Source organism: Rhineura floridana, chromosome 1, assembly GCF_030035675.1.
Source record: "Rhineura floridana isolate rRhiFlo1 chromosome 1, rRhiFlo1.hap2, whole genome shotgun sequence".
NCBI classification, from domain to species: Eukaryota; Metazoa; Chordata; class Lepidosauria; order Squamata; family Rhineuridae; genus Rhineura; species Rhineura floridana.
Genome location: NC_084480.1, coordinates 251,818,606 through 251,829,861, shown reverse-complemented (window position 1 = coordinate 251,829,861; position 11,256 = coordinate 251,818,606). Strand labels below are relative to the sequence as shown.

General features: G+C 43.1%; 1 protein-coding gene across 1 annotated transcript in view; it reads left to right on the top strand.

Moving 5' to 3' along the window:
- Positions 1-677: 677 nt before the first annotated feature.
- LOC133370826 (desmocollin-1-like) overlaps positions 678-11,256 on the top strand; it is a 61,886-nt gene continuing 51,307 nt past the window's right edge. Inside the window, exon 1 of the mRNA XM_061597723.1 lies at positions 678-746. The gene's annotated coding sequence lies outside the window, so the exon portion shown is untranslated. The remainder of the gene's footprint in view (positions 747-11,256) is intronic.

Below are 11,256 nucleotides of genomic sequence, written 5' to 3'. Positions count from 1 at the left end.
GGGGTTCCTAAGGCACTCTGATCCTAATAAATTGGGTATTGTGCTATGTACTGCTGCTCTTTGATGTGTAGCTGCCTGCATTTTTGGACTCTCCTTGGGGTCATGGCTGTGGGAGTTGTCATTAGTTAGCTTCCCTAACTGAGCTGACAGAAGTGGTTTCGGAGGTATTGCTGAAATCCCCCAGACTCTTAGTACTGGGGGATGTCAACATCCATGCCGAGACTACTTTGTCTGGGGTGGCTCAGGACTTCATGGCCTCCATGACAACCATGGGGCTGTCCCAATATGTTAATGGCCCAACGCATGTGTCGGGGCATACCCTAGACCTTATTTTTGCTACGGGACATGGAGATGATGATCTGGATGTGGGGAATTTCACATCTTTTCCTTTGTCATGGACAGATCACTGCTTGTTGAAGTTTAGACTCACAGTGGCTTTTCCCCTCTGCAAGGGTGGGGGACCTATTAAATTGGTCCGCCCCCGGAGACTAATGAATCCTGAGGGTTTTCAAAGGGCTCTGGGGGATTTTCTGGCTGAAAAGACTGGCGCTCCTGTCAAAGCCCTGGTTGAACTGTGGAATATGGAGATGGCTCGGGCTGTTGACACGATTGCTCCTGCGCGCCCTCTCCTGTGTAGAGCTCATACAGCTCCTTGGTATACTCCAGAGCTGAGAGCGATGAAACAAGATAGGAGGCGGCTTGAGCGGCGGTGGAGGCGAACTCCCGACGGATGCAACTATGCACTGGTAAGTGCCTCTACAAAACTGTACTTAGAAGCAGTGAGGGTGGCGAAAAAAAGATATTTTGCTGCCACCATTAAGTCTTCTCTTTCCCACCCAGCGGAGCTTTTTAGAGTTGTCCGAGGGCTACTTCACTCTGGCCCGAAGGACACGATAGTACCATCGGTAGCCCGCTGTAATGAGTTCGCTGGGCACTTCCAGAACAAGATCTTATGCATTCGCTGGGACTTAGACTCCCAGTTTACAGCAGTTGATCCTAAGGAGGTGTCCGGAGCACAGTCTTGTCATGTTTTGTTGGATGAATTTCAGTTGGTTCAGCTCGAGGACATGGACAAGGTGCTTGGACAGGTACGTGCAACCACTTCTGCACTAGATCCTTGCCCCTCTTGGCTTATAAAAACTAGCAGGGATGGAACAGCTATCTGGGCCAGGGAAGTGATAAATGCCTCTTTACGAGAGGGAGTGGTCTCTGGCTGTCTGAAAGAGGCAGTAGTGAGACCACTCCTGAAAAAACCTTCCTTGGACCCAGAAAATCTTGATAGTTACAGACCAGTAGCGAATGTTCCATTCCTGGGCAAGATCTTGGAACGAGTGGTTGCTAGCCAGCTCCAGGCTCTATTGGATGAAACTGATTATCTAGATCCATTTCAATCGGGTTTTAGGCCCGGTTTCGGCACTGAGACAGCCTTGGTCACCCTGTATGATGACCTATGTCGGGAGAGAGACAGAGGGAGTGTAACTCTGTTGATTCTCCTTGATCTCTCTGCGGCTTTTGATACCATCGACCATGGTATCCTTCTGGAGAGGCTTGTGGAGTTGGGTGTTGGAGGTGCTGCTTTGCAGTGGTTCCGCTCCTACTTGACGGGTCGTCTCCAGAAGGTAGTACTTGGGGAACATTGCTCGACGCCATGGGTCCTCCAATATGGAGTCCCACAGGGGTCAGTTCTGTCCCCCATGCTTTTTAACATCTACATGAAGCCGCTTGGTGCGGTCATCAGGAGTTTTGGAGTGCGTTGTCACCAGTATGCTGATGACACGCAGCTCTACTTCTCCTTTTCATCTTCTTCAGGTGAGGCTGTCAATGTGCTGAACCGTTGCCTGGCTGCGATAATGGACTGGATGAGAGCTAATAAACTGAGACTCAATCCAGACAAGACTGAGATGCTGATGGTGGGTGGTCTCTCTGATCAGATGCTGGATACTCATCCTGTTCTTGATGGGGTTACACTCCCCCTGAAAGAGCAGGTTCGTAGTCTGGGAATACTTTTAGATCCTTCTCTGTCACTCGAGGCTCAAGTTGGTTGGTGGCCCAGCTACGTCCGTATCTGGACAGAGAAGATCTCACCTCAGTTGTTCATGCTCTGGTAACCTCTCGATTGGACTACTGCAATGCGCTCTACGTAGGGCTGCCTTTGAAGACGGTTCGGAAGCTACAGCTGGTGCAAAATGCGGCGGCCAGACTAATAACGAGGACTAGGCGGTCTGAACACATAACACCTGTTCTGGCCCGCTTGCACTGGCTACCTATATGCTTCCGGGCCAGATTCAAAGTGTTGGTTTTAACCTATAAAGCCTTATACGGCGCGGGACCACAATACCTTTCGGAACGCCTCTCCCGATATGAACCTGCCCGTACACTACGCTCAACATCGAAGGCCCTCCTCCGAGTTCCGACTCATAGAGAGGCTCGGAGGATGGTAACAAGAACTAGGGCCTTCTCAGTGGTGGCCCCCGAACTGTGGAATAGTCTTCCCGAAGAAGTGCGCTTGGCGCCGACATTGCTATCCTTTCGGCGCCAAGTCAAAACCTTCCTATTTTATCAGGCATTTTAGCTTTTCTTAAACATGTTTTAATTGGTTTTAGATTGTGGATTTGCATTTATATTTTTTGTATTGTTCTGTGTGATTCTATTGTATTTATTGTATTTGTTGTACACCGCCCAGAGAGCTATGCTAGTGGGGCGGTATAAAAATTCAATAAATAAATAAATAAATTACAAGCTCTTGCACTTCAAAATGTACCACTATATCACTGAATGAGATGCCTAGTAGAAAATCTGCCTTGTATTCCTGCACAGAACCCCCAGACATTGGTCTGGATGCTCAGAGGTAAGCAAGAACTACTTGAGGTCTTTCTTCTTCTAAAGACAGGAGGTATGCAGAACATTTTCTACAGTTCTCCTCCCAGTGCATCAGCCAGTGCCTATGAACTACAGCAGAGGGTGCTAATATCAGTTTCCAGGAAATTGCTACCTTGTTGAAGTATGGGAATGTCTTACTGGTGCCTCTTATACTTTTGATTAAAGCATTATTTGGTTTACAGTGTTTGTGGAAAACACAGCCATAGACACTTCTAACATATTTCCCTCTTAGGTACAGAGGAATGTAATATGCCAAAATGTACTGGTTGGTGGCATCTGTATGAAACATGTAATACATATAAAGTACTAGTAGCTTCATACCCGGTGCTGCTTAGGAACTCTAAGAAACCCCCCAAAAGTGCAGTTTTGAAATCAGTGGTTAAAATCAGTTGTTTTGAAAAGTTCAACCCACCATCTTGATTCAAAATGGCATCCAGTTGTATCCAAACACAGACCAAAACCTGCTCTTTCATCTCAGGGACCACCATGCAAAATTTGGCTACGATATCTTAAGAGGCATCCAAATGCATAGTGAACAAACAAAACCTTTCCAAAATATATAGTAGATGGAAGTGAGGAATGGGGTAGGAGAGGATTTTATGAAACATTCATTTCACAACTGATTGCTCTTAATGCCTTGGAATGTTTTCTTCTTTTCTTAAGGAATGGATTCAATGCCGGCATTGTCTGTGTGTGTGTGTGTGTGTATGTTTTGAGGGTGGTGTGGTGTGCGTACTCCAGAAATAAGTATTTTAGCAACTGTGCTGGAATAATTTAACCCACCAAATAGTTACAAGTAGAAGATGCAAAATTAAAGCCAAGCACTCGGTTTCATGAGCTTCTGAAGCAGGTACACCCTATTTTAACCAACCATTACACAAATAATTAGCTATAGAAATAATTACTTCCTTGGCTAAAAGGACAAAGGCATTCTGATTTCCAACATGCCCACTGTTGAATCCCTAAGGCACTGAACATGTCAAGACTAATGCTTTGTGCTTAATAACTACCTTCACAGTAATAGTTCTCAGATCTACTTTGGATATGCTATGATAAATAGGGAGTGTCCTTAGTACAAAAATCCAGTATTTGGATCTCACAGCTTCATTTCTCTCAATATAATACAAATATAGAAAAACATACGCAAAATATATTGAAAAAATATATTCATTTCGAGATGAAAATGCATTAGGACCGAAGAGACTTTAAGGTTCCAGACATGTTACATTGTTTCTGTGATGATGGTCATTATGAATGCACCAGTTGTAGCTTCTTAAGTTGCAATCCTATGCCTGCTTATCTGAGTGTAAACACAATTGAAAGCAGATCCTAATTCCAAGCAGATATGCATAAGCTTCTGCAGTTAGAGTCTCATAAGTAAAGTGAATAGCGTGAGTGTCCCAGTTGATGCCAAATGTGGCCCATAAGGGGATTAGGACCTGGTGCTCAATGGGGTACAACTGCCCCTAAGAGACCAGGTCTGCAGCCTGGGGGTCATCCTCAACTCCCAGCTGTCCATGGAAGCTCAGGTTTAAGCTGTGAGCCGGGCAGCGCTGTATCAACTCCATCTGATATGGAGGCTACGCCTCTACCTTCCCAATCATCTGCTCCCATCGGTGGTACATGCCCTGGTCCCCTCTTGCCTAGACTACTGTAATGCACTCTACGTGGGGCTACCCTTGAAAACGGTCCGGAAGCTACAACTGGTACAGAATGTGGCAGTGCACCTGATTAAAGGCAGCCGCCGGTGAGATCACATCACTCCAGTGCTAAAAGAGTTGCACTGGTTACCAGTTGCTTGCCGGGCACAATTCAAGGTGTTGGTTTTGATCCTTAAATCCCTACACTGTTTCAGCCCAGTCTATCTGAAGGAGCGCCTCCAGCATCATCAGCTATGCCGCCCAACAAGATCAGCCTCAAAAGACCTTCTCTCCATCCCATCAGTCAAAACAGCCAGACTGGTGAGGACTAGGGAGAGGGCTTTTTCAATTGTGGCCCCCACCCTGTGGAACTCCCTCCCAAATGATCTCCGCCATGCCCCTCCTGTGATGAACTTCCGCCGGGCCTTGAAGACCTGGCTCTTCAGGCAGGCTTTTGGGGTGGGCTAGATTTTATTATCATTGTTTTTAGATTTTTAATGTCTAATGTATTTGTATGTCTATTTTGTACGTTGCCCAGAGTGGCTGGATAACCAGACAGATGGGCGACTAATAAATTCAATAAATAAATAAATAAATAAAAATCCTGAAAAGGATCTGGTCCATGGGGCCAAAAAGGTCCTCCACGCCTGCTTTGTAGGATCCAATCCTGTTTGCAGTATCTACAGAACTGAAGAACTTCCATTACTGGCCAGACCAATGGCATATTGTGCTCCAGCAGTAGTCCTGTTTAACTGTTCCAGTGCAATTAATTAATTTTTAATTACTCTATTGCTATAGTGGAACCTATGGCCTTCCAGATGTTGTTGGATTAATAATTCCCATCATTCCTGACTACGTGCCAGGATGAGTTGTCCTGGAAAGGAGTCCAACAACATATGGAGGGCCATAGTTCCTCCATTTCTGCTCTTGAAGAATGTGTAGGGAAAGCCATGATCTTAACCCTTTTAGAGCAATATGCACATAAAATTTAAATAGGTAACCAAGGACACAATAGAATGACTCTAATGGTCTAAAACCTCTATCTAGGCTTGAGAATGTGACATCTGTTAAGGTTTGGGGGCGAGAGGGAGAAAGAGAGAAAGAGTGCACTACAATCAGTTCCAGCTTGAATTTGGAAACAGAGGCAGAGAGAATGGAGTTTTTTTAAGGTGTGGGGAGTCTCTCTCTCTCTCTCTCTCTCTCTCTCTCTCTCTCTCTCTCACACACACACACACACACACACACAAACACACACACACACACACACACACAGGAAATCTCCATGCTATATCACAATTAATTCTGAAACACCACTTAGTTTCAAGAATAATTTAGGATACTTTATTGGAGACCTACTGTTTAGGAAACAAAAGCCCAAAGTTCCCTTGGGACATGTAGAATTAGTCATAGAGTTCTTTGTTTCCTAGTTTTTGTATTTATGTACAGACTGGAGGCTAAAATAGGTGTAGCTGCACCTGTTTAATCTTTAAGTCCAGTCATAATATTAGGTTAAGGACAAGAGGATAATAAATAATCATCTTCTCCAACTTTTGTGAGGCTTATCTTCTGCATAAGGTTTCAGGAACTGGGCGTGGAAAGTGGTCATAACAACCCCTGAGGTTCCTTTAGGTACATCAAGGCAAATTTAATAAATGAAAAGTCAAACTCTATCAGTTATACTCATCTTATACCTAAATAGGGATAATGAGGTACTATTAGATTAAGCTGCTCCTCCTTCCGTTAACGTATGACCTTTAATCTTAGCTAAGAACTACACCCAGTTAAAAACGAATGTACCAGAACTATCCAGGTGAAGATGAATGGCTTCCCTCCCCATATGCTTTTTGTTATTTTCAAAGCTGTTTATATGTAAAGTACTTTTAGCATATACTGCATTTAAATTTGCTTATGAATGTGTTATTGCCTTCTTTTCTAGAAGCCAACTGTCAATAATTTGCAGGATTATTTGTGGCAGATTGACTCCTGCCCTATGTATGTGCTGGCACAGGAGAGCTATTTGTTTGGCTGTCTTCATTTGGAGAGCCAGAGAGATGCTCCTTTAAAAAAAAAATCTGGTCAATAAAGACCTCAGCTGAGAAGAGCTCCACAGCATGTGATACCATTGTTTCCTTCAGCAAACACATTTGGTGCAGATGACATAGCGGCATGAACATGCATTTTTAAATACCTATGTACATGCATCTAGGGACTGTTGCACAATTGGGGTTCCTAAATCTGCATAAATAAGTGTTGAAGGATACGTGCACATGTATAAATGTTATGTTGCCCACACTTGTTCGCTCCAGGTAACAGTGGTGTAGCATCAGTGCATATGTAGCAAATACCTTTGCCGTGTAAAATGTGAAACTGCCTGAGAGACCTGAGCACTAGGCCAGGGATGGGGAACCTGTGGCCTTCCAAATGTTTTTTGGACTCAGCAGCCCCAGCTAGCATGGCAAATGGTCAAGGATGATGAAAGTTGTAGCTCATTAATATCTGGAGGACCAATATCTCCATCCTTGCACTTGGCCTTAGGCCTTTCCTTACAACATTCCTTTTTACAAGGGAATGGTGGTGCTAGAATTTGCACAGTATGAGAAGGCCAAAAGGAAATACTAGACAGTGTGCAAAGAATATCTAGGGACAGTGTGTTTAGAAGCTATTTTCTTTTTAGAATGCTTTTCCATCCTCCTTCCTCTCTTGGCTTCCTCCACCTCCCATCGAAATTTATATCTCAGGCTCCTTTGCTTATATTTTGCATTTGTTTTTGCTCTATAAAATACTGTGGGTACTGATGGTACTGTCCAACCAAATATTTTTTGTGGATCTGGTCTATAGCATTCTATCCCTTTGTGCAAAATTAGCAAAGATCCCCCTGGGAGCAGGCAGGGAAGTATGTCCCATCACTAGGGCGGAATGATCTCTCAGTTTTGGTTCTCTCAGTTTCCCATTTTCCTAATCTTAAATTTGGTTTTCTGAATTTCTGCAGCAATTTGCAATTTGCAATTTTTGAAAAAAAATCATGAAAATTCTTCAGCATTTTAGTGTGAATTTCTCCTAATAAATACATTTTCGTATATAGTTTTGGCCATTGTACACTTTTTTTGAAGCAATTTATCCTAATATAATGCATTTTGCATGTTATTTTCACCGATATATTCATTTTGTGCACACGTTCCCCTAATACATGCATTTTTGTAAACGTTGCTTCGTTGGAGAAAATTGCAAAATTTGAAGTACGAATTTTGAAAGATGACTGTGTTTTGGTTCTCATATTGTTTTGGAAAGTGTGAAATTTATACATTTGATTGCTTTAAATGTGATCTGAATCAAATTTCTTCCCCATCTCTACCTGTCACATAAGTTCCTAGAGTGCCATTCCTGTCCTCAGAAGCATCCACTGCCTCAAATATTTCATAATTAAGTCTTTGTTGGCTTCAAATTAAAAATACCTCAAGGCCTCAAGATACTTTTTATATGCTTGTTTGTTTGTTTATTTATTTATTACAGTACTTAGATTGTTGTAGGGCAGTTACTGTGATTGCACCCAGCTAACAGATGGAGAAAATATAGAGCATAAATATCAAGGCCCTTCAGAATACCCACTTCACAATTGAACCACCTTTACACTGTCCTATGAGTCAATTAACAGAAATAATTCTGTGCTCATCTGTGGTAAGTGGCAATGACTAAAGAGCAACTTTAGTTGAGGACTGAAAGTATTTGATGTGGATTTTGAACATCACAGTTTCCTACCCACTAAGAACAGTGATGCTGAAAGCATCAAATGCCTTTACACTATTATTTATTTATTTATTTATTGCATTTGTATACTGCCCCATAGCCGAAGCTCTCTGGGAGGTTTACAACAATTTAAATTTACAACATTATAAATATATGTATTCACAAACAAGTATGTATGAACTGTATTTTACAAGAAGTCCTATATGACTAATATGGAACTGATGTACAAGAAATATGTAGGCTACAAAGTAAGTAACTCTATCAATGTGGGTATTAAATCAGCTAAGCAAATGTTCCAGAATAAGGGCAACAGAGTAGCATCCTTGGCTTCTTTACATAATGTTACTTGGAAAAGCTTGGATACCTGTGATGATATGTCAACCCCCCCCACACACACACTTAGGCATCCTTTATGCGTATGGTATCTGTTGAACCTTGACTACTGAAGGCTGTGTGAAACACAGGCCCATATATAGGGCAAGGGAAGAGAGGATGGGTGACATCTGGAGATTGTATGTACTTAAGGGGATAGTGCACAGTGAATTCACTTTGTTGACTACACCCCCATGCTGAAATAAAGTATGAGGGGGGCTGCTGTGTGCACAACAGTGATATCCCACACAAGTTTGTCTGGTATGTGAATGGGCTCTAGACTCATAGTGATGTACATGGTTAGAGGTCCTCCATGTGATGGGGGTCCCTGATTAAGTATGCACTGACAGCCCCTTCACATAGCAACCAAATATGCAGACATGGGCATGGCCACTCCATGCATTGGCTTTGGATGGAAGGAGGGCGAGCCTGCACAGCCCTGCAACCCTCCTTACATGTTCATTCAATGTGTATGGGGTCAGCTGAACAACCCTTTCACAGCCTGTCTCAGTGGTTGCACCCTTGTTGGTTCAGATACTGTATGTGTAAAGCTTCCCACCCACATGGTTTGGCTTCCTACCATGTTATAACAACACAAACAACTGTCCTCCCATGGTGCCATGCATCACTTGCACAGTTTATGAACATGACAGGAAGCTAAACCATTTCTGGCATCTTTACAAGTACCCAGATACTGTTGTGGAAGCAACTGAAGAGGCAGCAGGATGATTAAAGAAGTGGTAGAGATCTTTATGCATTTTAAGTGTTTGGATGTTTCATTCTTCCAGGCAGTGGTGGCTGGTGGCTCCATGTCAGTGGGCAGTGGAATCCACTCTGGGTTTTAGTCTGAATGTTCAAGGAGCTGTCCAAGGTGCTTCAGCGGATTTCACTGCCCCACTAACATGGAGCCACCAGCCGCCATTGCTTTCAGCCTGATGTCCCCCTTTTCTGTTATGGATGGAATTGTATGGATGTACCTAGCCAAGCTTGAGAAAAGAATGAAGGGCTGGGATGTAGGAAGGAAGGACTGTACAGAGATAATCCACTGGAGATGTGAAGCAATTTGAAGCAGTTGTGTAGTGCCCAAATATGGCTATTTACAGCACAACAAACCCAAGCTCTGATGGGATGAGAGAGTTTGGATCCAGTAAATCTTGGCCTTTTCTGGCTGAGCTGGGTCTCAGCTGATGTAAGTCCGTCACTGCAGCTGAGCCAGAAATATGCTGGTAAAAGTCCCTCACCCTGGTTTGGCCAGGGCTCAGTTGGCATTATTTAAGCCAATGTAAATGTCACCAGCATAAGTCCCCAAAAGGGGGAAGGATGGGGCATGGAGAGACTTGCATCTATTCTAAACCCTTTTGAGGTTGGTCATGTGACTAATAACCCATCAGAAAGGCCGTCAAAAAGGGTGATGTAAGTCAAATTCCTCCCAGTTTCCCCCTGAATGGAGTTTGGAATTTATGCTGCTATAAATTACACTGGCTTTCTACAGTTAGTCTTGAGCTTCGTGACAGAAAAGGAATTAATGTCTCTACAGTTTACCCACTACGCTGCTCTAAACCAGCTGCCAATTTTTAATTTCATTAAAAAAAACCATTGTGGCAAAACATCACACTATTTCTACAAAATTAAAAGTATACTTGCAGTTACTACAAAGTAATGACTGACCTCAGTTGAACACCACAGGATGATTTTACTATTCCTCTACCAGAAAATGAATGGGATGTTAGGGGGCATTCTGAGGAATACCTCCTTTTTCAACTGACAAATACATCACTCTGAGTCACTGGGGATCTCAGGGTGCTACCATATTACTGTCATCCTACATAGAGGGAGGGAGGTCAGGACTCCGAGAGTGTGAACATGTGCTTGTGGAAGTACAATGTATCCTCATTCTATAGCTGACAATAATCAGTTTAGTTTTATGGCTAATGATGACAAACTCTTCGAGATGGTCTGTGAAACAGAAGTGGTTACCAACTACCTCCAAGTCTTCACATCAAGATCAGTGGTTCTGGCAAACAATGGAAATTGCAATTTGTATTCTAAATCTATTCTGCTTTAATACAGCTTCCGCTTTGCTTTCTTGTCCTCCTTTAAGCCCCACCTTGAGACTTTAGCAAAACCTTTCTGAAACTAGAACCGTTCATAGAATCATAGAATAGTAGAGTTGGAAGGGGCCTATAAGGCCATCAAGGCCCAATGCAGGAATCCAAATCAAAGCATTCCCAACAGATGGCTCATTCTAATGACTTATAGTAGCTGCTCTTTCAGTGTCTACCTCGCCTCACCCCACCTATCCCCTTTACTCATATGTCAGTGTCTGCCTCATCCTGGTCTTCTCTGTTTCTTAACAGATCTGACTTAACTTACCATCAACAGATCCATATGACTGATTACTTGTTCAACTGTGCTGTTTCACACTGTAGGTGCAGAACAGAGTGTTTTCAATGCTCCCTGCACATAATAATGTGGTTTGTCCAGGAGAAGGCTAATCTAGGACTCTTCTTCCTGATACCCTATTTTGTACATGCAAGGAGTATTTAAATGGAGGAACATCCAAATATTTAAGCCGCACTACTAGTAGACTGAAGTAGTACAGTCCAGTAACATTTTTTAT